The sequence below is a fragment of the Acipenser ruthenus genome, chromosome 39 (genome assembly GCF_902713425.1).
Source record: "Acipenser ruthenus chromosome 39, fAciRut3.2 maternal haplotype, whole genome shotgun sequence".
Taxonomy (NCBI): Eukaryota; Metazoa; Chordata; class Actinopteri; order Acipenseriformes; family Acipenseridae; genus Acipenser; species Acipenser ruthenus.
Window position 1 is genome coordinate 10,693,078 of NC_081227.1, and position 27,500 is coordinate 10,720,577.

The 27,500-nt window shown below is 41.7% G+C and overlaps 1 non-coding gene and 1 pseudogene across 1 annotated transcript; one reads left to right on the forward strand and one right to left on the reverse strand.

The window, feature by feature from the left end:
• The first annotated feature begins 19,570 nt into the window (after positions 1-19,570).
• On the forward strand, positions 19,571-19,698 carry LOC117968902 (U2 spliceosomal RNA; annotated as a pseudogene).
• Positions 19,699-26,946: 7,248 nt separating this feature from the next.
• On the reverse strand, positions 26,947-27,128 carry LOC117968901 (U2 spliceosomal RNA). The gene has a single exon (XR_004662413.2). It is a non-coding gene; the product is annotated as a U2 spliceosomal RNA (small nuclear RNA).
• Between the last annotated feature and the right edge of the window lie 372 nt (positions 27,129-27,500).

Genomic DNA, 27,500 nt, shown 5'->3' on the forward strand with positions numbered 1-27,500 from the left:
AAAGGAAGGTTTTATCATAATATCCAGAAAGAGGTGAATAACAGTTGGGTGAACAAAGAATTGGGAAGGAAAGAGGAAAGAGCGTTGGATAGGTTAAGGATTGGGCATAGTTCTTTAAATGAACATCTATTAAGACTGGGGAAACATGAAGATGGAAAGTGTGAAAAATGTAATGTACCTGAAACAGTAGAACATTATTTATTAAAATGTGAGAAATATGAGGAGCAGAGAAGGACAATGGAGAGGAGGCTGAGGGAAATGGAGGTATATGAGGTCACCATAAAGAACTTGCTGGGAAAAGGGAAAGAGGAAGGGAGACTGAATAGAGAAAAGATACCAACAAAATATATAAAGGAAACGGGAAAAGAAGGGAAGTTATAATAAATAAAGATGACAGAAAGTTAAAGTAAAACAAAGACAGACAAAGGACTACAGATAGAGGTCGCTAATCTTCTAAAATAATAGATGGAATGCGCCCTATAGTTTAACCAGAAGAAGAAGGAACACCAAACTCAGCTACTGGCGGATTTGTTTTTATTAGTGTTTCTTTAGAAGGGAGAAAGAAGTTCACGGTTGGGTTTGCCTTGGATTTAATGATGCCGTGTTGTCTTAGATTTGTTGATCTTTTCTCTACTTTAGAAACATTCATTTTATTGTGTGTTTCTCACTTGCGTCTTTTTTTTCCAATGCAGAATAACATTGCTGCTGGCAGTGTTAGCCTCTGAAGTTTGGACGCAGAACCCGCCTCTAGGTATGATAACGCAACCCAGTCTCACGAGAGAAACGTTAACAGGTTAACGTTTCTGCATTTCTGCTTTCTCAGGGGAAAAAACGTTCCGTGTGTAACTGTAACAGGGGAGATCTGGACTGACTGTCTGGCACATCCGTATTACTGCAGGTAGAGGGCAGCAGTCTCGTGGGATCCGCCTGTCAGCCATGGCGATGACACGGAGAGGTGGGGAAGAGTGTGTGTGCTTTCCCTCTCTCTGAGTGGCTGAGGGGCGGGCCTTGGGAGACTGCTCGGCCCATAAGAACTGGCTTGGTTATGCACTCGGGTGGCCGGGTTGGGGAAAGTACAGTGTCGCTGGCGGAAGAGGCCAGCGTGAAATAAGGAGCAGGCGAGCCCGACTGAGGGGACAGCCTTCTGTAAAAAAATAATTAAAAAAAAAAAAAAGAAATAATTACCGACCCGAGGGGACGTGTATAGATAGATACGGGGAACCCTGGCCAACCCCAGTGTATAAGCACAGCGGAGTGTAGGACGGAGACCCGTGCTGACCGGCTTAGCGGCAGTGGGGGCACTGCATAAGCAGCACTTTTGTTTGTAGTTTTATTACTGTGTTTTATTTTCCCTTTTTCTTTCGCCTTCTGTTTTCATTATTACTTTTGAGCACTTGAAGGTGCACAGAGTTGGATACCTGTGTTGGTAACCCCGTGGTCCTGGTTTACTGTCGACAGTATCCAGACCACGGACAACAGCGCCCTCTGCGGGCTAAAGTAAATAAAACAATTACTAAGAAAAATATATAAATCTGGGCACCTGTGCTGTGTTTCCAAATACAATCTTCTGTCTCCTGTGTCAGTGAATACCCTCACCCTTCCACAGTAACATTTTCACTTTCAACCACAATGCTTCGCAGCAGCTTTCATCGAAATTCTCCGATTAAACACGATCTACTTCGAAAGTCAGCCATGTTTTTCCACCACATCTCAGCATCTCCACGGGCATTGGCTTCACGTACCTGGTAAGCAATACATTTTTTTCTCATCTACGTTTCAGTGTAGAATTTTACAGTAGCTTTTCACTTGAGAGACGGTCGAAATGTCCCTTTTTATTAAAAAAAACAAAAAAAAAACAAGATAAATAAATTAGTTGTGGTTCCGCAAAAGTAGTAACTTAGTGCGCGTGATGGGGGGGGGGTGACGGCCGATGGCAAAGATGTCAGATAAAAATAAGCTTTGTTGGCAGTACAAATATACGATGTTTATTATGATATGGTAATTATTTGTATTGTGTACATAGTTGCCATAAAATAAATTATATAAAGTTAGCTTATTTAAAAATACTAATATATTAGCCAAGATAAATACAAATCCATTTGGCCATCCATTCAACAAGGAGGGTGAGCGTGAACGTTTCGTTCATTGGGGGGGTCTTACTAAACGTGAGAGTGAGATACGGTTGAAATGCATGAAATTCGGCCTCAGCATTTTAGTCAATATGGCACATCTAAACTCACCTTTACGTTTTACTTATTAATGACATTTCCCTCGTGGTGGCCTCAACACTGCCATAACTACCCTCCACCACCCCCTACCACCCCCTGTGTAACCGGTTTTCATCGTGTTTTAGACATTTTCAGAAATGCCAGTAATTGAGAATGGCATCAAACAAAGGACCTTCTGGTGAGTTTTCCAAAGCTTGCCAGGAATTTGACAAAAAGTTAGAGAAGGCACAAAGACTGTTGGCTGAAATGGAGGAGGAGGTAATAATATTATAATGTACATAATGTTATGTATTGTTTATATCCTACATGGAAGGAGTAGGTATTTGCATTTGTATGTACTGTTTGTTACATTTGAACAGAATGGAAGTTTTGCTAAAGTTAATGAAAGGCACACATCAATTTGTGTGTTGCAAGTTTGCTACGAAACTGAGGTAGTAATTTAATTATTAACATGTTATAGAAATCTCAGAAACAAAAGGAAATTGATGAAAAGGAGGAAAAAGCAAAGGGAAAAGCAATGGCGAAGACAACACATACTGATCCTAAAGTCCATTGGAGGAAAAGGGACAGTGAGGGATACAGAGTGTTTGACAGCAGAAAAAAATCCAAGAAGGCTGCAGGAACCGGTAGGTTTGCAGATTTCTCATTCCAGTTTGTTTTTAATGTTGTTATGTACTTTACTTTAAAACTACAGTTCAATTTGAATATATTGACAATGTAATGCTAAACATGAAAAATAATTGTTGTAAGAACAGCATTAAAATATTATGAATATTGTGTTTGTTTTACAGAAGCTAGTACCTGCACATCTGAGGTATTTGGAAATAAAGCATTCCCTGAGGGTACTGATGTTCAACAAGGAATAGGTATGCATTGTTCATAATTGTATTTCAGAGAGAATGCTTTACTCTGATTTTCATAATTCTAAGCTGTATTAAGCCTTGTATCAGACCTGTACTTGTTTCTCTTTCTTTCTATAAAAGACTTCCAACTTCAGCAACTGCAGGAGATCCTTAATAGTGTTGCTAATGAACCTGTGGACGGCCCAAGGGAGCCAGAATCCACATGTTCCCCGGATTGGGGTTTGAGACAGACTTTGTCCCAGGAGAGGTGGAAAGAATCAAGACCATACCTGATTGACAACATGTTGGCTTCAGAGCACATATCACATCAGCTATGCCATCATTGCAACACCCAGAAAGCTGTTGTGAGATGCAGAGAGTGTCTGCCAAGGCAGTTCTACTGTATTGAGTGTGACCTCTCTACCCACGAGAACTTTGTTTTACACAACAGAGATTCAGTGGTTGAGGGGTTCTTTAAGCCCCTGCCTCCAACAACCGCCATAAAGCAAGACAGCGATGGGACACATTTCTTCTGTGAACAGGGTTATTTTTTAAATTCTATTACTCACATTAATTGCATTTAATTGTCCTATTACTGGTAGTAACAATTTATCCAGTATTATTTATCTGTTGATTCTGTAGTGAAATGGTATGCTTTCTCCTTTCTAGCTCGTCTCTTACCCATGCATGTACCAGACATGGTTTGTTCTTGCTCTACTAGCAGTATCACAGTTGCCACTGGAAAGCAGATCATCCTTGTTGGCATTAATGGTAAGGGCCTCCCTTAAACATTGCTATAGTAAAAGCATAATCCGTGATTCATTATTCCCATGTCATGTCAGAAGTATCTTTAGTATTCAGTTTGTTAGAAACCATTTAATCAGAGAATTCAGTCACTTAATGTTACATTTTCTGTAGGTCGCTATAATGTCTCATTGCCACTCTTGAGCTGCACATCTTGCTGCAAAGTATGGACACCAGCACTAAATGATCTGCTGCAAAGTGGCTACTGACCAGCCACTTTAAACTATGAGACTGTCTACCAAGTCAACATTTTCACAGCATTTGAGGAGAAGAAAATGACGGCTCCAGGAACGTCACGTCAAGCATTCATTAGAATGCTTGAACAGCGGACAAAATGCTTTGGAAGAGTAAGTAGAAAACTGCTTTTATATCCACTTTAAGGCATTAAAAATAATACAAAAATAAAATGAAACAGCTTAGAAATTTCACAATTCCTAAAAAAAGGAAATGTAATACTTTATTTAGTGTAATTTGATGTCATCAAAATGCGATACGCCTTTTGTTGTGCTTTTTTCACACATATATCATTCTACAGGTTTACTTTGGATTCAAAAAAGTATATTTCAAGGAAATTAATTATTTCTCAGTTTGGCAGCTTTTAAAACTTTTTTTTACCCTTCTTTAGAGTGGTAAAATCTGTGGTGACACCTTCCAGGAAAGCTTCCTGGAATGGACTTATAGTCGCTACGAAGTGAAGAAAATCTGCCAAGTGCAGCATTTTGAGTGCCCAGCATGCACCCCTGTCATGCTGGCAGCTTCAGCAGATGGAAACCGCAAATATTATCGGTTCAGGAAGGCAACATGGTATGTATGTGTATCTTTTACACAGTCTGAATGTGTAGTGTGTGTATATAAGCTATATATAGTGTGTGTATATATACTCGTTACTATATTACTATGATAGTTGTTTTAAATAATTAAAATATTCACATGTCCATTTTGTTCTTGTGTAGGACTGACTAACATGGACACTTTGACAGAGTCTGCTTGTCAAAGGATGAAGATGTGTCCACTTTCGTCGATTATGTGCACAAGAAGACAAAACATGTAATTTATATTGCTTACTGTCATGTTTGTCATGTATATATCATATAAATATTATGTTCCCTCTGATTTCCAACTGTATTTGAGGGTCTCTGGCAAAGGAGTCTGTGGGACATCACAGTGGGCAGCTGCCAAAGAGTCCTCCAGAAAAACTGGCAGCGAAACTGGATGAGGAGGGCCTTGAGGTTGCTGTTTGCAGGCACTGCATTCTCCTGAAGGGCCTGAATATGTTCCGTGGGGAGATATATGCCTACCCCATGTTCCTGCAGAAAGAACTGGCATCCATTTACAGTGTACAATTCTTTTGCACAGATATGTGCAAATATTGGCCCTACTTGGAGAAGGTAGCCCTGGAATGTCCAGAGTTGAGCAACTTGACAGACATGAAGCCATTCCTCTCTGTCATGCATGCAAAAGCACATACATGGTAATGTGTAAATCTCAACAGACTTGCAAAATAATCTAGTTATTGTGGTTATGGTGCATTGTTCAGTAAAGTGTCAATATTTCTCTTTCTCAACCTCTAAGTTTCATTTGGAGTGTAATTAGGTAAAAGCTTTTGTATCATACTATATATCTATTACTGTCACTGACAGACTGTTAACTGTACAGTTGCAGCATCACTTGTGTGTTAAATGTTGTAGGTGCAATGGGGACGAAGAAACCAGGATGGTGCAGGCACCACCATTGGCGAGGAGGTGGAGCAAGTGAACAGCCTCCTATCCAGGATAACTATCTGCACAAAGTACATGTCCAAAGCAGGTTGGTATATGGAATTATAGGCCTATTTCTAAACCCATTCAATGTATTTTGGTGCCAATACCCTTTCTGCTTTTCACAGCACGGACAGACATGTTAACGCTACAAGCCATGGGGTGGAACAACAGAATGATGCAGAACATGGACAAAGCATTATCTCAAAGATACATGAAGGTATGGTGTCTACTTATTTGCATGTGTTGAATTAGAAATTAAAGTAGACCCTAAGCACATAGTATGTGTCTGTTAATTGAGATAATCATCCATCATATCACTTCTGTTTAATTACACTGCACACTTGTATTTCTACTTTTTGTATCAGACAATACAGAAGATTAGGGATGAGACTGACGGTCTTGAAAACATGAAGACAGAGTTGGGATACAGTGAGCTGCTCATGGTAAACATTTACTCATGTGCCTCTACAGTCTCTCTCTCTCTCTCTCTCTCTCTCTCTCTCTCTCTCTCTCTCTCTCTCTCTCTCTCTCTCTCTCTCTCTCTCTCTCTCTCTCTCTCTCTCTCTCTCTCTCTCTCTCTCTCTCTCTCTCTCTCTCTCTCTCTCTCTCTGTCATTTAAAATATTCTTGATTGTGCAATTTATTAAAAATTGTTCAAATCGTGTACAATCTTGCCTCAAGAGCAACAGCTGAGGACAATGAGGCCGGTCTACAGGGCTTGCAGAACACGATAGAAGGGCTGTTTGTAAGCATAAAACAAAGAACCCACCATCTCTACCGTCAGACTGGTATGTTAAAAAGACTTTGGCATATTTTTTCATTAAATGACTATAAAACAAATTAATTTCAGAAAGAACAGACAGACCAATGGCAGTTCTATGATTCATCCCAGCTTAAATTTGCACTCTAAATGACCACGCTCATACATTTATCTACAAAGTGCTTACATTCCATATACTTTACTGTAATGCTGCTAGTAGTTATCAAAATGTTTCAGATTCTCATGGCTGATTTTGTAATTTTACAGACAGCAACAAGCGGCGACACAGAATCAGACGAAAGATTCTTGACGAGAAGAGAAAGTTCTCGGAAGCCATTGCAGAATACAATGACCTTGTCCCGGACTCTGACAGAATTGATTCCCTCGATGAAATTTTGGCAGCGGAAAGTCACGCCTGGCCTTGGGAATTGCATGGCAGTGGTATGTTAAACATTTAAAAGTAAATATTTTGAATGCGTAATTACTGCAGTTTGCACTATGCATATCTATATATCTGGGCGTGTGTATAAAATTAATCAATGTTTTGCAGAGACCGCTGTTGGCCTCTACACTAAGAAAAGGGTCTTCGACAAAGTCATGCTCTTATGAAGACTGCATGAGGATGAAGTCATTCTAGTGAGAGATGAAGCAGCACTGGGAGTACTTGAGGAGATCTGCAGGAACTTTGAGAGACCTTGCATCGCAGCTGTCAGATGACTTAAGCAGACACAGTAAGTTCATATTCACATGAATATATATTTAACATAGAATGTTCTGCAGGGACTTAGGTCTTCTGGTTTTCTCATACATAAACATTTCTGGTAAGAAATACATGTTCTAGTTACTTTCAGCAATGAAGTAGTTTAACTTTGCAATAATTCTTGCTGACGTTTTTAAAGAAAACAGCCTCCTCACGTTCCAAGATTTTTTTTTTTTTATCTTCGTCTGCGTTCTGCGATGCGTGCCTATGGGGTACCCTGGGGAACAGAGTTACCATTGCACACATTACATACTGTGCTGGATAAAAAGGGTAGAACAAGGGGCCTGGTCTCCTCACTTTATACTTCTGAAAGTTACTAGAAATATCTTGGGATACTATTTGGAATATTTTAGTGTGCCTCCAAGAACCCTAATCATCAGCGTATTCATTTTAATTTTCTTCACAGGACATATTTAACCCCTTTTAAAATTTAAAAAGTGGGAAGCCTTTGCATTGTTGTGTTTTTTTTTCTGTTACATTGTTTTTCCCTCAATAGATCAAGATAAATATTTTGATCACAAAAAAAAATTTGCAATGACTTCTATTGAATAATGTCCATCTCCTACCCTTTGTCACTAATCCAGAAACTTGTTTTTTATCTATGAAAGGCTGCCCTTTGGGACTCGCTGAGGAGGGATACAGAGGACTACATTGTGTCATACAGAGGAGAATCAGTGAGCTCAGATCCCACCAGGACAATGTCAGAGACACATACAGCCGCATTATAGGCCAAGATGCCACAATTCTGGATGAGGGCATCGAGAATGAAGATTATGAGAGCAGCCAATATGACAGTACAGGGGGAAGATGAAGAGGAACCATAGCAGAACTGACTGGCTTAGCTGGATGTTTACTTTAAATAAAAGAAACTTTGAGTGCATTTTCTTGTCCTTCTCCTCAAATTAAATGATGAATGTTCAATATGCATGTATGAATGTTCTGTATGTGTATGCATATAGATAGATGTGTGTATACTTATGTAATCATCATCAGCATCGACGGAGACTGAAGGAATCCTCTGACATCCTTTTGTCCTCTTCCTCGAATAATAAAATCAGTATTCATTATGAAATTAATAATCTTATCGTATGTATAGATAGATAGGTGTGTTTGTGTGTAAACATAGATGTATAATCACCATTTTCCTGACGGACACTGGAAGAAGGAATCATCTGATATCAACCACCACAGAACCCAGGAATGCAATCAGTGGGTGGGTTAAGATTGATCTGTATCCCTATCTATGACAATCTGGCAGTGGGCAACAGGAGGAATACCTGGATGTATTACAGTTGGTCAACTGAATTCTTCATGCACAACAGTGTAATGGTTATATCTGTCAATGGTAGAAGCTGTATGAGTCACACTTCTGATTTTATGGGCTGTAAGACTATTGTAAGTTGGCCTGGATAAGGACTTGTGCTAAGTGACTTAATAATCATAATAATATTAACAGTAAAAATAAGAAATCGCACACTGGTGGTTACGTGTAGTTTATTGGGTAATGCAAGGTGTAAAAGTAAATGAAGTTGTTCATAGTGCTTAAGACTTATAATTGTATTACATACACACACACACACACATATATATAATAACAGGTGTGTGTAATTCATTACACATTTCAACACGTGAATAGAATTGGTAGCCTATTTTACTGTTGGTCATACATACCTGTTGTGTCTGTCTCAATCCTCTTTTCTGAGAAGTATTTGATCAAAGGTATGCTGGCTCACACGACATGCATTATCATGACTTGTTCTTAAGGTGATTAACTTAATGGCTTTATGACAGTGGTTCTCAATCCTGGTCCCGGGGCCTCCCTGTGTCTGCTGGTTTTTGTTCCAACTGAGCTTTTAAATACTTAATGGAACCCTCAATTGAATTGTTAGTTCAATTAAGGGTTTAATTAAGTAAAAATGCAGTCCCCAAAAGCCAAAATGTGCTATTTATGATTATTTCAGATGGCAGTACTCTTGGATATCTCATAAGAAACGGTCCCTGAATGCCATTTTTAATGGTGCTGTCCCAAGCAAGGTATTTTTGGGGGTGGTATCTCTGTTTTTTGGGGTCCCAGATACTTTAAATTTGGACCAGGGCCCCTTCTTGGGGCCCCAATCCATCCCTGAGGCCCCCGAGTCTCTATTTAAAAAAAATCCCAAATTTGGTCCAAGTTACCTCTGAAGATGCATGAAAGGCTAAGATCCCTCATACCTACCTGTTGTGAAAACTGAAAAATTTGTTAAATTCTGGGATCTAGATTTTTTAGGACCCCCTCGATAGAGGGACCCCAGACAAGACGCTGAGAGGTGGAATAGGGGTTCTAGGCCCCGGGGTCCCTGAGATATGGCCAAAAGGAAGTTGGATTTTGCCCATTTCTGAGTGGGCGTGTCTGCAAATGAGGTATTTGAATCAGGGTTTTTTCGGGGCTCCCCTCAATACAGGGGCCACATACATGACTCTGAGAGGTGGAATGGAGATTTTAGACCCTAGGGGTCCCTGAGATATGAATCCAGAAGTGGGGTTTTTTGCCCATATCTTAAGGGGAACTTGGGTTATTTGGACAACATTTTAGCAGGACTCCTGTGGGCTCCCCAGTCATCAGGAAATGTTGGAATTGAGGTTATAGGTATTTCCATCCCTAAGTTATTCCTGCAAATGTGTCATTTTTACACATAAACGTAAATACGACCCGGAAGGGGCTGAGTTATCGGGAAAAAAAAACTACCCCAAATGGTCACATAACATAATTTTGGGGGTCATAGGACTTACCAAATTTGCTTAATCGCTCCATTTGTTGTCTTTCGATCCCCATTGACAACCATGTATTTTATGACTCAGAGACCACAAACGTCAGGAGTCCAATTTTCACATATGTTGTGTAGGTCCACTCGAAGATCATATGTGTGCATTTTCACCTGTTTTGCATGGACCGAATTTGCATAATCAATCCATTTGTTGTCTTTCGATCCCCATTGACAACCATGTATTTTATGTCTCAGAGACCACAAACGTCAGGAGTCCAATTTTCACATATGTTGTGTAGGTCCACTCGAAGATCATATGTGTGCATTTTCACATGTTTTGCATGGACCGAATTTGCATAATCAATCCATTTGTTGTCTTTCGATCCCCATTGACAACCATGTATTTTATGTCTCAGAGACCACAAACGTCAGGAGTCCAATTTTCACATATGTTGTGTAGGTCCACTCGAAGATCATATGTGTGCATTTTCACATGTTTTGCATGGACCAAAATTGCATAATCGCTCCAACTGTTCTGGGACCATTTTCAGTCCCCAAATGACAACATTTGTCATTAGGGCACCGTCATTTTGTGGCATTTTGCGACCATTGATGGCATTTGGGTACCGTTTGCGGGACCATTTCCAGTCCCCAAGTACTACTACCCAGCATTAGGGGACAATTTCCGGTCTAAGTGGTATAAAATGTCTCTGATGTCTTAGACTGTGAGAAAAGGGGGCTAAGATGTCTTGTCTCAATGTCTAATGAAAATATTGTCATTAAGGGACCATTAACGGTCTGTTACAACAGCGGCTTTTGGGGACAATGAAATTGTCATTTGGGGACCATTTGTTTTTGGCAATAACTCTGGAGCTGAACCTTAAGAACATAAGAACATAAGAAAGTTTACAAACGAGAGGAGGCCATTCAGCCCATCTTGCTCGTTTGGTTGTTAGTAGCTTATTGATCCCAGAATCTCATCAAGCAGCTTCTTGAAGGATCCCAGGGTTTCAGCTTCAACAACATTACTGGGGAGTTGGTTCCAGACCCTCACAATTCTCTGTGTAAAAAAGTGCCTCCTATTTTCTGTTCTGAATGCCTCTTTATCTAATCTCCATTTGTGACCCCTCGACCTTGTTTCTTTTTTCAGGTCAAAGAAGTCCCCTGGGTCGACATTGTCTATACCTTTTAGGATTTTGAATGTTTGAATCAGATCACCACGTAGTCTTCCTTGTTCAAGACTGAATAGATTCAATTCTTTTAGTCTGTCTGCATACGACATGCCTTTTCAACCAGGGATAATTCTGGTTGCTCTTCTTTGCACTCTTTCTACCTTTCTAACCTTACCTGGACCTGAGACAGGGCATTCTGGGTAGCTCTGGGTCGGGTTGATACTAACCTTTTAATTTCAGATAGTTCCAAGAGGGTTAATTTTTTGGGGACCGCGGGTTTAACTTCGGGACACTTTGGCCCTGATTGCTTTAAGTTTAACAGTTTAAAAACAGGATTAATCAAGGACATTATTAAATGTATGTTTTCAATTATTCTTATTAATTAAGAGCTCATTTGGAAAACAACACAGGGGGTCTCCACATGACCAGGCTTGAGAACTACTGGTCTAGCTAATCTTACACAAAAGGGGTGCTGCCTGCTGCTGCAGATGAACATGTAAAAGTGATGATGTGGCTATACCTTTTTGAGGGGTAAAGCTGGATTTCATGAATTTTACTAACAGTTCCTTCAGTTTTGAGAAAATGGATGCTTCATCCCCAAAGTCAAATTTTAATAAACGAGAGGACCATTGAAATATACATTTTATTTTATTGCCATTCAATTTTGTTTAATTTTGTATAATTTATAAAATAAAAAAAACTGGCATAACTTGAAAAACTCACTGCGGTATGTGAAGATAAAACAGACTTATCATTTATAAAAAAGCTCTGCAAACACAGGAGATCATTTAAAAACCAGAAAACATTTATTGAAAATACAAACGTGTTTCAGCTATTGCCTTCATCAGGGTTTCTATAGGAGTTGTCCCTCTTAAAAAAATGACCTCCTTGAGATTTTTTTGTAAATTTAATTTTGTATAACCACAGTAAAACAACCACAAACAAGAAAGTATGGGCAGGTGAATTTATAATTCTGCTTATTTTGGGTGTAGGAATTCCTGGGGTTCCCAGCTGTCTCTCCACATCTTCCCACTGAAACAAACAAACCAATAATATGAGCATTAATACTGTGATAGATTCATACTACATACATACACACACACACACACTGACACACACACACAGTTGTGATGATATACAACAGCATTTTTAAAAATATTCCATTTATCTGATTTAGATTTTTTGAATCTTTAAGAAATTGAGACATCATTTCTATAGCTATGTGTCTTGGGAAAAAAATGGACACAAATGTATTAAGTAATGGAAAACAAAAGGAAAAAAGCAGGAACCACTGTATTAAAGAATACATACCACTAAGAGCAAGGCATCCACCTTACTAGGACCTCCTTCTTCCCCTTATTAACAAGAAAAAGCACATTAACCTCAGAACAAACTGTGCACATATACTGTACATGGCAATCACTTTTAACTTATTTTAAAATTAATTAACAAGCAAAGCTAAAGCTGAGAAGAATCTGAATATCTACAGCAGGTAATGTGTAATCCCCTAGTAAATAAAAAAAAACTAAATACTCATCCACATAATAAGAAAGACAGTGACCGACGAGGCAATCCAAGTAAGACATCATTAGTCATTGCAATTACAACAGTACACTGTTAAATACTCTTAAGATATATATTAAACATTCAAACATGACACAAACAAAAAATGTACTTTCCTGTTCTACGACTGACTAACCTTCCTCATTCTTTCCTTCAATACTTTGTCATAGGGGAAGAACTCAGCCCCTGAATGGGAAGAGCACTCCTCTGGAAGATTGAAACAGAACTCAATAATAACTCATAAACAGGCAACATTCTATCTATTATTTCCTATACCTTGCTGCAATACACATTACTTTGTTGCCATAGTAAATCACTGCATTTAGCTCTAAATTGATAATTTTGGTATATAAACCATCTTTGCCTTTCGATTTTGAATAACAAAGGATACAACCCTTCAAAACAGCACATTGTTTAGACTAGACACTTTTTCCAAATTATTACCTGTCTTAACTCTCCTCTTCCTTGTGCTTCTTGTTTTGATTGGGTGTGTGTCAATGTCAGGGGGGTTATGGATGTTGTCAGGTTCGTGCATGGGATCAGGTGTGTGGGTGTTGTCTGGTGTGTGGGTGTTGTCAGGTCCGTGCATGGGATCAGGTGTGTGGGTGTTGTCAGGTGCGTGGGTGTTGTCAGGTTCGTGCATGGGATCAGGTGTGTGGGTGTTGTCAGGTCCGTGCATGGGATCAGGTGTGTGGGTGTTGTCAGGTCCGTGCATGGGATCAGGTGTGTGGGTGTTGTCAGGTCCGTGCATGGGATCAGGTGTGTGGGTGTTGTCTGGTGTGTGGGTGTTGTCAGGTCCGTGCATGGGATCAGGTGTGTGGGTGTTGTCAGGTCCGTGCATGGGATCAGGTGTGTGGGTGTTGTCTGGTGTGTGGGTGTTGTCAGGTCCGTGCATGGGATCAGGTGTGTGGGTGTTGTCAGGTTCGTGCATGGGATCAGGTGTGTGGGTGTTGTCAGGTCCGTGCATGGGATCAGGTGTGTGGGTGTTGTCTGGTGTGTGGGTGTTGTCAGGTCCGTGCATGGGATCAGGTGTGTGGGTGTTGTCAGGTCCGTGCATGGGATCAGGTGTGTGGGTGTTGTCAGGTGTGTCAGAGTTGTCTTGTGTGTCTGTGTTCTCTTCTGCAGTCTCCCGTGCCTTTAAAAATGAAACAGAGTGATAAACAACATATTAGAAATAAGCACAACATTATTTTCTAGCTCCAACTTAACAATATACATCTTACAGCATAGCTTGGGTTGTTCCTGAAAATATGTAAACATACCATACCTTGATCTTTAAACACATGGTGTATATAAAAGGTGCTTGAATTTTGGGAAAAGTTAATGAGTATATGAAATTTGAAAATAATTTCAAGCTCATTTGTTCAAAAATAAATGGTAACCCAGCAGGCATTTTTGTTGGAATGTCGTCGCATAGACATCAAAATCTGACAAATCTGAGGGTAATCCCATGGTCGGGTTTCAGTCATGTCATGGTTGTAATGAACATCATTAGATGCTACGACATTAGAAACTGAAGTCTAAAAATGTTCATTCACAACAATAACATGAGCAAAACAAGACACAAAACTACTGTCAGATTAGTTGGATTGTAAGGTCTGTGTGATGACATTCTAAATATCGATGCCTGCTGGGAAAACAAAGTATTGATTATTTTTGGAAAAAGCCAAAAGTACCCTTTAATGTCCCTTTTTTCTATATTATCAAAGACATTAATAATCTTTGTCTTCATAATCATATCATATAGCATACAAACAGTGGAAAACTACTGTTGTTATAAAGAGTGGCTATAATATGCAAATAAGACATGATAAGTTGATATATTATGCATAAAAACCAAACGCTATGTAGCGCAGTATTACGTTAACTTGGTGCATGATTCGGTGTCAGGAAACCAATCTGAAAGCACCTATAAGTACTAATGCTATACATGTATAGGTGGTGAAACTATTGCAGGGTTATGGCTGTTAGGAACAAAATCTCTTGAGACATTTGACATTCATTTTTGTTTAAATTTCATTTTTAAAGTAAAACACAGAAATACTTATTACTTTTAAGAAGCCTTTTGTAAAGTGACTTCACAGTGCCAACCATTTCCAGTTCTTGTAGGGTTTCTGACAAGGGAGGCACAGCCAAAACCTCTGCCGTGAACTCGTTCTTCCAGGTAACCTTTTTCCCCAAAAGCAGCAGAGGGAAAATTTCCAAAGCCTGAAGTTTATCCAGCTGAAATATATAAATGCTTACAGTCACAGCACTGAGTATACAATTGAGTTATGACTGGTCAAATTATCCAAATACATCTTAAAAGACATAGATAGGGTACATACTGTAACAAGGATTGTTTTCCGAGGCAGGACAAGCAAGATTTCCTTTAAAAAAGGCAATTGTGCAACACTGGAACAACTCAACTACAGGCTCTCCCTTTAGACAGCCCAGTCAACATCATGCATCTCACTGTACAGTTAACTGCTTCATCCCTTAGAAATGGCTGAGTGCTGCAGCAACAGAGAGTCTAGGGGCAAAGTCAAATGAACAACACAGTCTCTGCTACAATACATTCGGAGCAGATCTAATATATCAAATATGTAAGCTACAAAAAGAAGACTTAAAATATATTCACTATGGGAACATGAGTAATGCAATTTGGTTGTGGATTCTACCATGCTTTTTTTCAGAAATGTGATCATACTACATTTAAGTCACAACCAGAAATAGATGTCAAAGCCACCTAACAGCTCGCCTGCTCTGTAAGAAATCTTAACATAGGCTACACTTTATTATTTGTAGACGACACTCACAATCACACCAGTGGTACTGCACTAGTCATCTCCACTTCATTGGCAGGTGAGCTAATTAGTCCTCACAAAAATCTTGTACCTTATCAAGTTTTTGAGTATCAATGCTATATAGTGATCCTCAAACACCTCACATGTAAAATAAACACCGAATAAGTACTTAAGTAAATAAGTAAAAATCTTAACATGTACCTTATCATTTGCTATAACACCCACCCAGGGGCATAACCCAGGAATCTCAGGGCTTGTGGGCACAAGATTATGGGTATCAATGCTACAGAAATGACCCTCAAACACATCACAAGTAAAATAAATACCGTAGTAGTTCATATAAAAATCTTAACATAAACCTTATAATTTGTACATGACGCTCACGTCGAGGGTATTGAATTAGCTCTCCTCTACTTCATGGCAGGTGACTAAAATGAGCAATGTGAGGTAATTGATATTACAACACATACTTACCATTAGATATGCAGAATCGAAAGTGCGGACCTTGTTGTTATTCTTTAGTTTTGAGGTCTTCCATTCCTCTTTTGTGTTCTCCCTCGCTAATTTCAGCCTGGTCTTATATGGTTGCTGGGCCCAGCAGTGTGGGCATGTCTTGCAGGCATTGCTGATGGCTTGTTGGCACCCAGTGCACTTTTTATTCGTACTTCCTTGCATTTCTAAATCGATATAATCCAATAATAGAGATATCAATGTTATAGAATGCATGATACATGTTTATTACCATTTTGCTTTAACTTGATACATGCTCCAGTTTATCCCTGCTGCGCCGGTTTGACCCCTCTGCTCCGCCCCGACCGGGTAGTTATGGTAGTGTTGAGGCCACTACGAGGGAAATGTCATTAATAAGTAAAACGTAAAGGTGAGTTTAGATGTGCCACATTGACTAAAATGCTGATGCCGAATTTCATGCATTTCAACCGTATCTCACTCTCACGTTTAGTAAGACCCCCCCAATGAACGAAAGGTTCACGCTCACCCTCCTTGTTGAATGGATGTTCAAATGGATTTGTATTTATCTTGGCTAATATATTAGTATTTTTAAATAAGCTAACTTTATATAATTTATTTTATGGCAACTATGTACACAATACAAATAATTACCATATCATAATAAACATCGTATATTTGTACTGCCAACAAAGCTTATTTTTATTTGACATCTTTGCCATCGGCCATCGCCCCCCCATCACGCACACTAAGTTACTACATTTGCGGAACCACAACTAATTTATTTATCTTGTTTTTGTTTTTGTTTTTTTTAATAAAAAGGGACATTTCAACCGTCTCTCAAGTGAAAAGCTACTGTAAAATTCTACACTGAAACGTAGATGAGAAAAAATGTATTGCTTACCAGGTACGTGAAGCCAATGCCCGTGGAGATGCTGAGATGCGGTGGAAAAACATGGCTGACTATCGAAGTAGATCGTGTTTAATTGGAGAATTTCGACGAAAGCTGCAGCGAAGCATTGTGGTTGAAAGTGAAAATGTTACCCACGGAACGTTTTTCCCCTGAGAAAGCAGAAATGCAGAAACGTTAACCTGTTAACGTTTCTCTCGTGAGACTGGGTTGATAATATACCAAACTGTAGCAGATTAGTTTAGTCTTACTATCATAACACTTATTATAAATACGTACCTCCTTTTATTTGTTGGAAAACGGTCTGGAACTGAAGTAAAGTATTTTTTTTTAATACAGTGCTCTTTAGTATTTAAAATATGGTTCTCTTCAAAATTAAAATGCCAGCAACGGTGTGTTAATTTAAGGAAGCGCCTCACGCCGCTCGGAACTTTTGCATTTTTAAATTCTAATGGTCTCTGCTCAGCTGAGTGGAATGTTCACGAGCCGGTTGCCTAGCAGTGCCTCCTCCTCCTTGTCTGCACCGGCCTCTCGCCCTCTCTCATAGCAGCTGTAAGTTCAAATGTAGCTTCGTTATATTATCACAATTCTTTACTTTTACAAAATGAGCTTATTCGAGGCTTCATGTTTTTAAGATGGTTCAGGAGCAGTCCGGGCAGACTGACTGGAGCATCATTACAGTATACCGCACTGCGCTCAGTTTTGTGTGGCAGCTGATACACAAAATAATGAACGACTAATATAGTTTCCATAAGTTTACATATAATAAAAGTCAGTCTTATTGGCCTGTAGTTACCTGGTTCAGTTTTGTCTCCCTTTTTGTGGAACGGTATTACGTTTGCAATTTTCCAGTCTGTTGGTACAACCCCTGTGTCAAGAGACTGTTGCATGATCTTGGTTAGCTGTTTGTAAATAACTTATTTCATTTCTTTGAGTACTATAGGGAGGATCTCATCTGGCCCAGGGGATTAGTTTATTTTAAGAGCTCCTAGTCACTTTAACACTTCTGCCTCTGTTATGCTAAAGTTATTTAAAGCTGAATAGGAACAGGTCGACATGTGGGGCATGTTGCCCGTATCCTCCTTTGTAAAAACTTGTGAAAAGTAATCATTTAATACATTTGCTATTTTTTTCTATTCATCTATGATTTTGCCATTTGTATCTCTTAAACATTTTAACTCCTCTTTTGAATGTTCTCTTGCTGTAGAATAATGGATTTTTTAAATTGGTTTTAGCCCCCTTAGCAATGCTCATTTTTATCTCTCTCTTGGCCTTAACTTCCTTTTTGACTTGTGTTTGCAGTTCCAAGTTCTCTTTCTGTGTACTTTGTTCTTGGTCCCTTTTAAACATTCTGTAAAGTGCCTCTTTTCTCTGAATATTTTTTTTAATTGATCTATTAAACCATTTTGAAAATGTTCTTTTAGATTTAGATTTGTCTACTTTTGGGATGTAATTGTTTTGCACCTCTAGTACTACATTTAAAAACAGCCATCCTTTTTCTGTGGATGTTTTCTCTATTTTATTCCAATCTACTTCTGTTAGTCTCTGTTTCATTCCTTCATAGTTTGCCTTCCTAAAATTGTAAACCTTAGCTTTAGTCATTACTTTTGGGGTTTTAAAAAGCACTTCAAATGAGACCATGTTGTGGTCTGAGTTTGCCAGTGGTTTTCTGACCTGTTTTAGTTATTCTGTCTTCGTCATTTGAAAAGACTAAATCAAGGCATGCCTCCCCTCTAGTCGGTGCCTTGACAAATTGTGTTAGGAAGCAGTCATTTGTCATTTCCACCATTTCAATTTCATCCGTCGTGCTCCCAACCGGGTTTTCCCATTTTATGTGGGGGAAGTTGCAATCCCCTATTAGTATGGCTTCTCCTTTGCTGCACACATTTCGAATGTCATTGTATAACAGATTATTTTGCTCGCCGTCTGAATCTGGCGGTCTATAGCATGCTCCTATTATTATGCCCTTTGAATTTTTGTCCATTATTCTGACCCATATTGATTCTGTGTTGTTTTGTTCTTCCAGATTTAACCCTTTGCGGTCCATTTATTAATTGCGCGTCAGGCACGCCAGGTCTAATTAATTTTCACACGCGCTGTTAATTTTAGACGCGCTGTTTAAAAGTATTTTTTTTCACAGTCAAACGGGTTTAAATGGCCCTGCATATCAACAAAGCACACACTAGGCATCTCCAGCCCCGCCCCAGCCTTTTGTTTGCTATAGCTTTCAGCTATGTAAGAAATAAATAATAATAATAATAATAATAATAGTCGTACATACCGATCGATCATCTCCAGATCACTCGTTTTATCACCAAACTCCTCAATAATGCGATCCAAGTCATTATTTTATTACTATAACATCTGAAAAAAGCTCTGCAAATGTCCATGATAGTCTCAGTGCGCTGACGCACTTAGCCAGCTTGTTTACTATGGACGCCCATTATCTGATACCTGATACCATGTATGACTATTCATGAAATACGCCTTTTTTTTTTTTTTTTCCGACTTGTCTCGGCTCCTGTCGCTCCCACTCGGCAATTGAATGGTTTTCTCGGCTTTTTCCGGAGAAAAAACGACTAAACACCCGTTTATTGCGTTGCTATAATGATGTCGGACCCAGTCCGACAAAGGACCTGTGAGGAATAATTGCAATGTCGGACCCAGTCCGACAATGGACCGCAAAGGGTTAACACCTGGGTTGTAAATAAAAAGGAGATGGGTGTAAAATATGATTGTATATTTTATAGGGTATGTGGGTGTTATAAGAAATGATACTCTAACGGAGGGTTGTGATGGGTATATGTATATTTTTGGAAGCGGGAGATGGAACCGGGGCTTGCTCTGTCCACTCCACTCTTCGACCCGGTATTGCAGTACCTCCGGGATTGGTGCACAACTTTCAGAAAGGTCAAAAGAAAAGACAGACAGAGACAGATAGTGCTAAACGGTATGTTTGTGTGTCGTACGCCTCTCCTCCCTCTTTCTTGTTTTTTTTGTAAGAAAGGAAGGCAGGCCTAACTAGATGATGAGGGAGAGTCTGTTCTACACACGCAGCAAGCCAGTGTACCCAGAAGGCCTTGCACTCGTGGGAGGAGGAGGTAAAGCAGAAATGGAGCTGTTTAGTGGGGCAAGGAGCCCTCACTTTCAAGGCAGAAGCAGCAGCAAAGCGTCCCTTTGCCGGGACTGAACAGTAGTTGCGATTTTGGAAGAGTTCCCCATTTTGCCACCGGGTAGAGAAGGCCTTTGGGCTGACCTGATGGGTTCGGCCACCAGCAAAGCCACGCTCTGGCTTCTCTTCAGTTCGAATAAATCTTTCTAAGGACTAAGGCTTAGAGGGTAGTGGCTTTGCCCGCTCCCTCCGAGGGTCTGTGAGAGGTTTGTTCGAGGGAAGAGGAACAGACTTTTTTTTATTTTTGACTGGCTTTTCTTCAGCTCGGCAACTTTTTGGAAGACTAATGCTCAGTCTGGTTTTGCCCAATCCAGGCCGAGGGTCTTTAAAGATTTTGTTGACTGTTGAGAGCAGTTTTTCTTTTTCAGGCGGTTCCAGTTTTTTCTTTTTCAGGCGGTTCCGGCCTTTCCAGACATTCCTGGAGTTCGAGAGAAGGAAGACCTACCATCCAGATGACCTTTGAGGACCCTTTGATGACCTAGACGACCTCATCCCCAGCCCTTGATCATGATCGAGATCCAGACCGAGAGAGCAGCCGGTGCCCAGCAGAGGGCGCCATCTGGGAGGAGCAGAGGGCGGCCCCGGACCCCGAGGAGGCGTCACAGCCACGATTCATCCTGTGTGGTCTCGGTGCCAAGCAGTGCCCCCTATTCCGCCAGGGAAGGACACCGTTCACCTGGGGAGGGGGTCCCTCTTGTGAGGCGACCATCTCCTCAGGGACTAAAGTAATAGTTCCTTCAACTGCCTAGACTTGCTGCTTACGTTGTCTCTTTTCCGCAGAGAGAGACAACCCGGACGTCCAGAGGCTTCTCCCACCCCAATCGGAGGAGCCAGCTGAAGGATGGCGTTCCGGCCAACTCAGGAGACCAGGAGGCACAATGCAGTGCGCTTCACAAGAGATAAGCAGGATGAAACGGAACCAGGATTGACCAAACTGGAGTTCAGCCGGACCATTCTTCAGAGGGGTATGGGTTTTTCTCCTTCTGACTTGAACTGTTTGGTGAAATTACCAGGGCTTAAGGAAGTGTTTGAGGTCAGTTTTAGGAACCCCCAAAAGAAATGTGGTCCTTTTGGGGGGAGAATAAATATCTCGCTCCATACAAAGAATTGGTATTCTACAATGGGATGCCAAAACTCTGCTGGAAATGTGGGGAATTAGGACACCTGGCAGCCGCATGTACTGTAGTCAAGTGCAGGAACTGCGGTGCCCCCCATGAGACCAGCCACTGCAGAGAAGAGAGGCAGTGCAATTTGTGTGGAAAGAAGGGGCACCTGTTTAAGGACTGCACCTCTTCCTATGCCAACATGGCCAGAGCCAGTAAGGCAAATACTAACAAGCCTAGGCCTGAGCAGGAAAAGGGAGCAAGTAACAAAGATCAGTCCACCACCAACAGCATCAAAAACCCAGACTCCAGCACCACCATCATCACCAGCCCCCCTCCCCCCTGCCCCGAGACATGTCCCGTTTTACGAGGACCCCTTCCTCCAGCCCAGAGAGAGAGTACAACAGCTACTCCACTAGCTCCTCCAGTAGCTCCTCTGATACAGAACACGAGGCAGGGAGGGAGCCCGGACCCAGCAGCGGCCCCCCCTGAGTAGGGCCCTCTCAGCGCCAGCACTCCCCCTTGGCTCTCGTTATGACGCCATAAGGATTGAGTCCGTGGGGGAGGAAAGTGAAAGCGACAGTGAAAGTGAGAGTGAGAAGGAGGGGAAGGGAGTGAAGAACCAGCAGAGGGTGGGGAAAAGAAAGGGTAGAGACGAGGGGGGGAAAAGAAAGAAGATCAAGATCAAAGACAGCAAGTTGCAGGTGCCCCCCATAGATCCAAAACCAGCTAATGTCCACACAAAGTTCCCAGTCTTGCCCTCGCAGGCAGAGACGGAGGCGAGTGGGACGGCTACACTGCCACCTAGTGGGCAGGTAGCAGCCAGCCAGGGCATCCCCAGCCAGCCTTCCCAGTCGTTGACACAAACCCTAGCACACCTCGCAGAAGAGGTGTTCACTAATGCACCGAGGGAGAGGTCGGGGTCAACACCTTCCCTGACCAGCCGGTAGCAATGACCCTCTTCAAGCGAAGGGCCTCCCTTCAAAGCATCCTTGACCCCCTCCCTTGTATGGGCAAAACCAGGGGCCCCCTAGAGGTCCTCCTAGATACAACACTGGAGGACATGGGAATACCCCTGGACGTGGTAAGCCAGAAGTCTGCTAACAGCTCCAATTCAACAGACGGTAACAGCCAAAGAAGGCTGTCTGTCATAACCCCCCCCCCAGGACAAAGCTGACCCACACGTTCCGAGGGGCCCTGAGCAAGTTCCACCAGACTTACCTTGTGGGGAGTTGAATAGCCCAAACAGCTCCACGTACTGTGAATACAAATTCGGGGCCTTCTTGGACGAGGCAGCAGTGAGTACCTTCTCAGGGGTGATGGGAGTTGCAAATAAGCCCAAGCCCCCTCGAAGCAAGCTTAGAGCTAGGAGTAGGAAGAATGTCCCGACCTCCCAATCATAGTCGCTATGGGGTGGACGCAGTGACTCCTTTTCTTGTTAGCCACCCTGATGGCCCTGATATGTGTGTCTGGAGACACAAAAAAGATTTTATTATTATTATTATTATTTATTTCTTAGCAGACGCCCTTATCCAGGGCGACTTACAATCGCAAGCAAATACAAATACATTCAAGTGTTACAATATAAGTCATACATTTTATGTTCTAAACCATCTAACTAACTTGAAAGCAGATATCATCTTTCTGCAGGAGTGTGGTATTTCGTCGAGCCCTGATTATAGGGACCTGAAGGAGAGTTGGACCCTGGGGGACTCCTTCTGGTCGGGCTCCAACATAGCCAGAGCCAACGGAGTAGGTATCCTGTTTAAAAACCCATTTATTACCTCCCGCAGCAGCAGGAAGGTAGAACCTGGTAGAATTCTGAGCGTGGATGTGACATACAATAACACTCCCCTCAGACTGGTCAATGTCTACACACCCACTAACCAAAACGAAAGAGTTCAATTTTTTCCACAGCTGCGTCCACTCCTGCTGGGGAACCTACCCGTCATCGTGTCAGGTGACTTCAATTGTGCTCTAAGGGACGTAGACCGGAGCAGGCCACGCAACGACCACTCTAGTAGAGTTTTGTCCTCCATAATATCTGATTTCTCCCTGTGTGATGCAGGTAAGGACCTGGTGCCTCCCTTTACCTGGGTGAGCTCATCTGGGACCTCCTTCTCCTGTATAGATCTCGTCCTGCATACCAGCTCCCTTACGAAGACGGCAGTAGACACCCAGGCCGTCTTCTTCTCTGACCATAGGCTCCTGCAGGTAACATTGCAGGTCCCTCAGACCTCCCAGATGGGGTCAGGGGTCTGGAAATTAAACACTTTCTTACTCAACGACCCCTCCATAGCTGCAGCCTATAAGAGCAGGCTTGTTGAGTGGACCACTTTGTGTGACCTATTCAACTCCCCTATAGAGTGGTGGGAGATGGTCAAAATGAGAACTAATGGTTATTTTATAGCAGCAGGCAAGAGGAAAGCAAAAGAAAGGAGGGCCAAATATAAACACCTGAATGCTGCCCTCCAGCGTCTGAGCCTGCTACAGCTTCGGGGGTTCCCTGTAAGCGACGAGATAGCCCAGACCAAGCTAGATCTTTCAGTGCTTTGTAGGGAGGAACAACGAAAGGTCATGCACAATGCAAAAGTGCAAAAAATGGAGGAAGACGAAAAGTGTACCTGCTTCTTCTTCCAGAAAACAAGGGAGAAGCGGCACTTGATGTCCTCCATGCTCGACAGCAGTGGGAGGATAGTAGAGGATAGTGAGGGAGTTAAAAAAAGTGGTAGAGAAATTCTATAGGGACCTATATAACATCAAAGCTACAGATGACACTCTGATAGAGTGGTTCCTGAGTCAGTTGGAGCCTGACTCAATGCGGGACGAGGAGGAGGAGGAGGAGAAGGACCCAGAACTCACGCTGGAGGAGCTCACCCAGGCGACTAAGACCATGAACACCGGTAAGACGCCAGGTCCAGATGGCATCCCGGGTGAGTATTACCATCTTTTTTGGGACACGCTAAAAGTCCATTTAGCGGAGGTCTACAGAGCGGTTTACAGGGAGAAGCGGTTGGGCCCTTCTATGCAGGAGAGTGTAATTACTCTCCTTCATAAGAAAGGGGAAGTTAAAGATCTACGGAATTGGCGCCCAATCAGCCTCCTTTGCGTGGACTACAAGATACTAGCCAAAGCTCTGATGATCCAGCTACAAGTACACCTCCCTTTGGTCATTGGCCCCGACCAGGCTTGTGGTGTCCCAGGGAGGTCCATCACCGATATTTTAATGTTAACAAGGGACATTCTGGCTTATTCTAGAGAACGGAACCATCCCCTCTGCCTGTTCAACCTTGACCAGGAGAAGGCGTTTGATAGGGTAAGCCATGAATATATGTACAAAGTGATGGACCAGATGAAATTCGCTCCTGGACTTAGGGAGTGGGTTAAAACTATTTATACCAACATTAGTACCCGAGTCTTGGTGAACAGACACCTGACTGGTAAAATATCTTTCCAGTCAGGGGTCAGACAGGTTGCCCACTATCCCCACTGTGGTATGTCATGTGCATTGAACCCCTCCTGCAGGCAATTCGTAGGGATACCAATATAACTGGTTTCCAGCTGCCTGGATCCAACGGGGTCCAGGTCAAAACAACAGCATATATGGACGATGTGTCACTATTTTGCACCAACACATCGTCGGTACCTCGGATTAGTAATATCCTTGAGAAGTACTGCACAGCGACCGGGGCAGTGATTAATAAGTCCAAGAGCGAAGTCTACGTGTCTAAAAATTGGCAGGTAGATAGGGAACTGTCAGACATGTACCCTGTCAAAAAGGACAAAATCAAGATTCTGGGCTTCATTTTCGAGAACAATAGCTCGGGGGCCCAGAGCTGGACGGCAGCCATTAACCAGGTCCGTAAAAAGATTGGCGGATGGAGCACAAGATCCTTAACAATGACGGGTAGAGTATTAATAACCAAGTCTATACTGTTTCCCATCCTCTCTTATGTAGAGAAAATCTTTCCCCCAGACAGGACAGGAAGGTATGTTACATGAATCGTTTCTATTTTGCCACCTGTCTCAGGGCCTTGGGCCTCTGCACTATTGATAACACCGTGCCATACTCCTGGGACCCCCCATTGTATTATAGAACCTTAAGGGACACTATATATAAATTGGGCTTAGATAAAGCAAAATTGGCCTCCTGGGAATACAAGGCTGTAACTAAATATCTTGCCGGTTCCCAGGAAATTGAAAAAGTAGCTACTTTCTCCCTCACCCAAAGCCAAAAAATCTGGGAGAATGTGTCTCACAGCTGCCTCAGTAATGTCCAGAAGGATATAGCATGGAACACCGTTCACAGTTCACTCCCCACTCGAGCGTTCATGTCCAGGAGGGGACTAGCCCAAGTAGAAACATGCCCCTATGCAAAGTGCCGCAAGAAAGAAACACCAGCCCATATCTTCTGGGAGTGTGATGTGGCTGGCAGTGTCTGGCTCTCTGTCTTCCTAAACAGGTTTGCTGACATGGCCAAGATGACCGCTGAGACTGTGCTCTATGGGCCTGCAGGAGGAATCGCTACCAGCACAGCTAAGTGCGTTTGGCGTGTCATCAATGTTGTCAAGCAGATCCTGTGGGAGGGCCGTAATGTCTGTGTCTACCACAAGCAGGAGCTAGACACTATCACCACGACCAGAAGGGCACAAACTCTTATTAAGGACTTTGTAATTCTGGACATCCGGACCCTCGGGAAGGACAAGGCCTGCGCGGAGTGGAGGATCGCCGGACTTCAGGACGTGAAGATGGAATGAAGGAAAAAACTGGAACCGCTAGCTCCTAGGAGCGGGACTACGGGGCACCGCTAAGCCTTTTATTTATTTTGTCATGCCAGCATTCCACCCTTTTTAGCTGGCATGACCGTTTTTGAACAGTGCCCTGGTTTTATGTAGTCTTTTTGTTTCATTTTTATCGATTTTTATTTGATTTATTTTGAATGGTTTATTTGATTTTGTTTTGTTTATGTATCTAAAAGATTTTTAATGTTAACTATTAAAAGTTACATTTTAAGTGTTTTAAAATTTTAGAATTTTAACTCACTGTTTTATACACTGTCCCTTTTCCCCTGTCCCTGTTTTAGTTCTATAATTTTATTGTTCTGTTTTATGTTCACTTTTGAACTTTTTTAGAGAGCACTCCCCGGCCCTCACAAACACTGTTTTTTTTATAGATGGTTCTTTTTTTCCAGTCACTTTTAAAGCAGCACAGGTTTTTTCATGTTGATTTTAATCTGTGTCTGTTTTAACCATGTACAAAGCACGATTGTCTTGGTGTTTTTAAATATTTTAAATGCTTTTAAAACACAATGTATGTCTGTATGCTTGAATGTCATCTTTAAACAAAATGTAAAATGAATGAAATGAATGGGTGTAAAAATGGTACAATCTCAATAAAAGAGTATTTTACTAAAGATTTCCGTGGAGAGGAGCATTTACGAGTTCAATGCAATTTTTGGCAGTGACATGACCATAGCCGCAATTAAGTGACATGACCATTGCTGCGGTTGAGCCACATGATCATGGCCACAATTCGCCACATGACCATAGTCACGATTAAACTTTACCTTCTCCTAAGGGGACAGATTTGCTATGTGTGGCCGAGCGGGAGTTCCAGGATGTCGGAATGAAGTAGATGGCTGATACACAGGGTGGGTAGCTGCATATTACTGGGGGCATGGTATTTCGATCAAAAATAAATTTCTAAGTCTGGACGGATCTTCATTCCAAGGGCACGAGCGACCGATTGAGGCCGTGTGGGAGGCTCTGTACCCCAGGCAGGGTCCCCATTCACCCCCGGCAGCTTCAGCCTCCCTGGAAGTCTGCCTGGTGGCCCCCTCCCGTGCCTGGCGACGGTTCAAGCCGGTTTTTGACCTTTCTTGTGCACCGTTCCCGGAGGTACTGCAATACCGGGTCGATGCGTGGAGTGTACAGAGCAAGCCCAGGTTCCATCTCCTGCTTCCAAAAATCAATTTAATATAGACGGGTCCCCCTATAGGGGATGTATCAGATATTAAATTGATAAGAACAGATTTATTTTTTTTAATTGAAAATTATTTACGAAACAACAATAATACAGAAAGAAACCATAACCATTACATTAACACACTTGCAATTTACATCTAAACGTACACTCTTCATTACCTTTATAATATTTTCATTAACTCACCCCACTTATTTGAGAATCTTTCCCAACCCAAAACTTGTTTATCAATTAATATCATTTCTTGTACTTTAGCTTTAAAGAAAAAAAACGCTTGTTTTTCTGTTTGCAATTTATACACAGATTCATTTCTTTTCTCCCATAACACCCATTTCCCTACATTTACAAATACCTGCACAAACAGTAGTTTTCTTTTTTCCATTTATACCAATCCTTCCCAAACATAATACAATCAGCAGACATTATATCTACATCAGTTATAGTTTT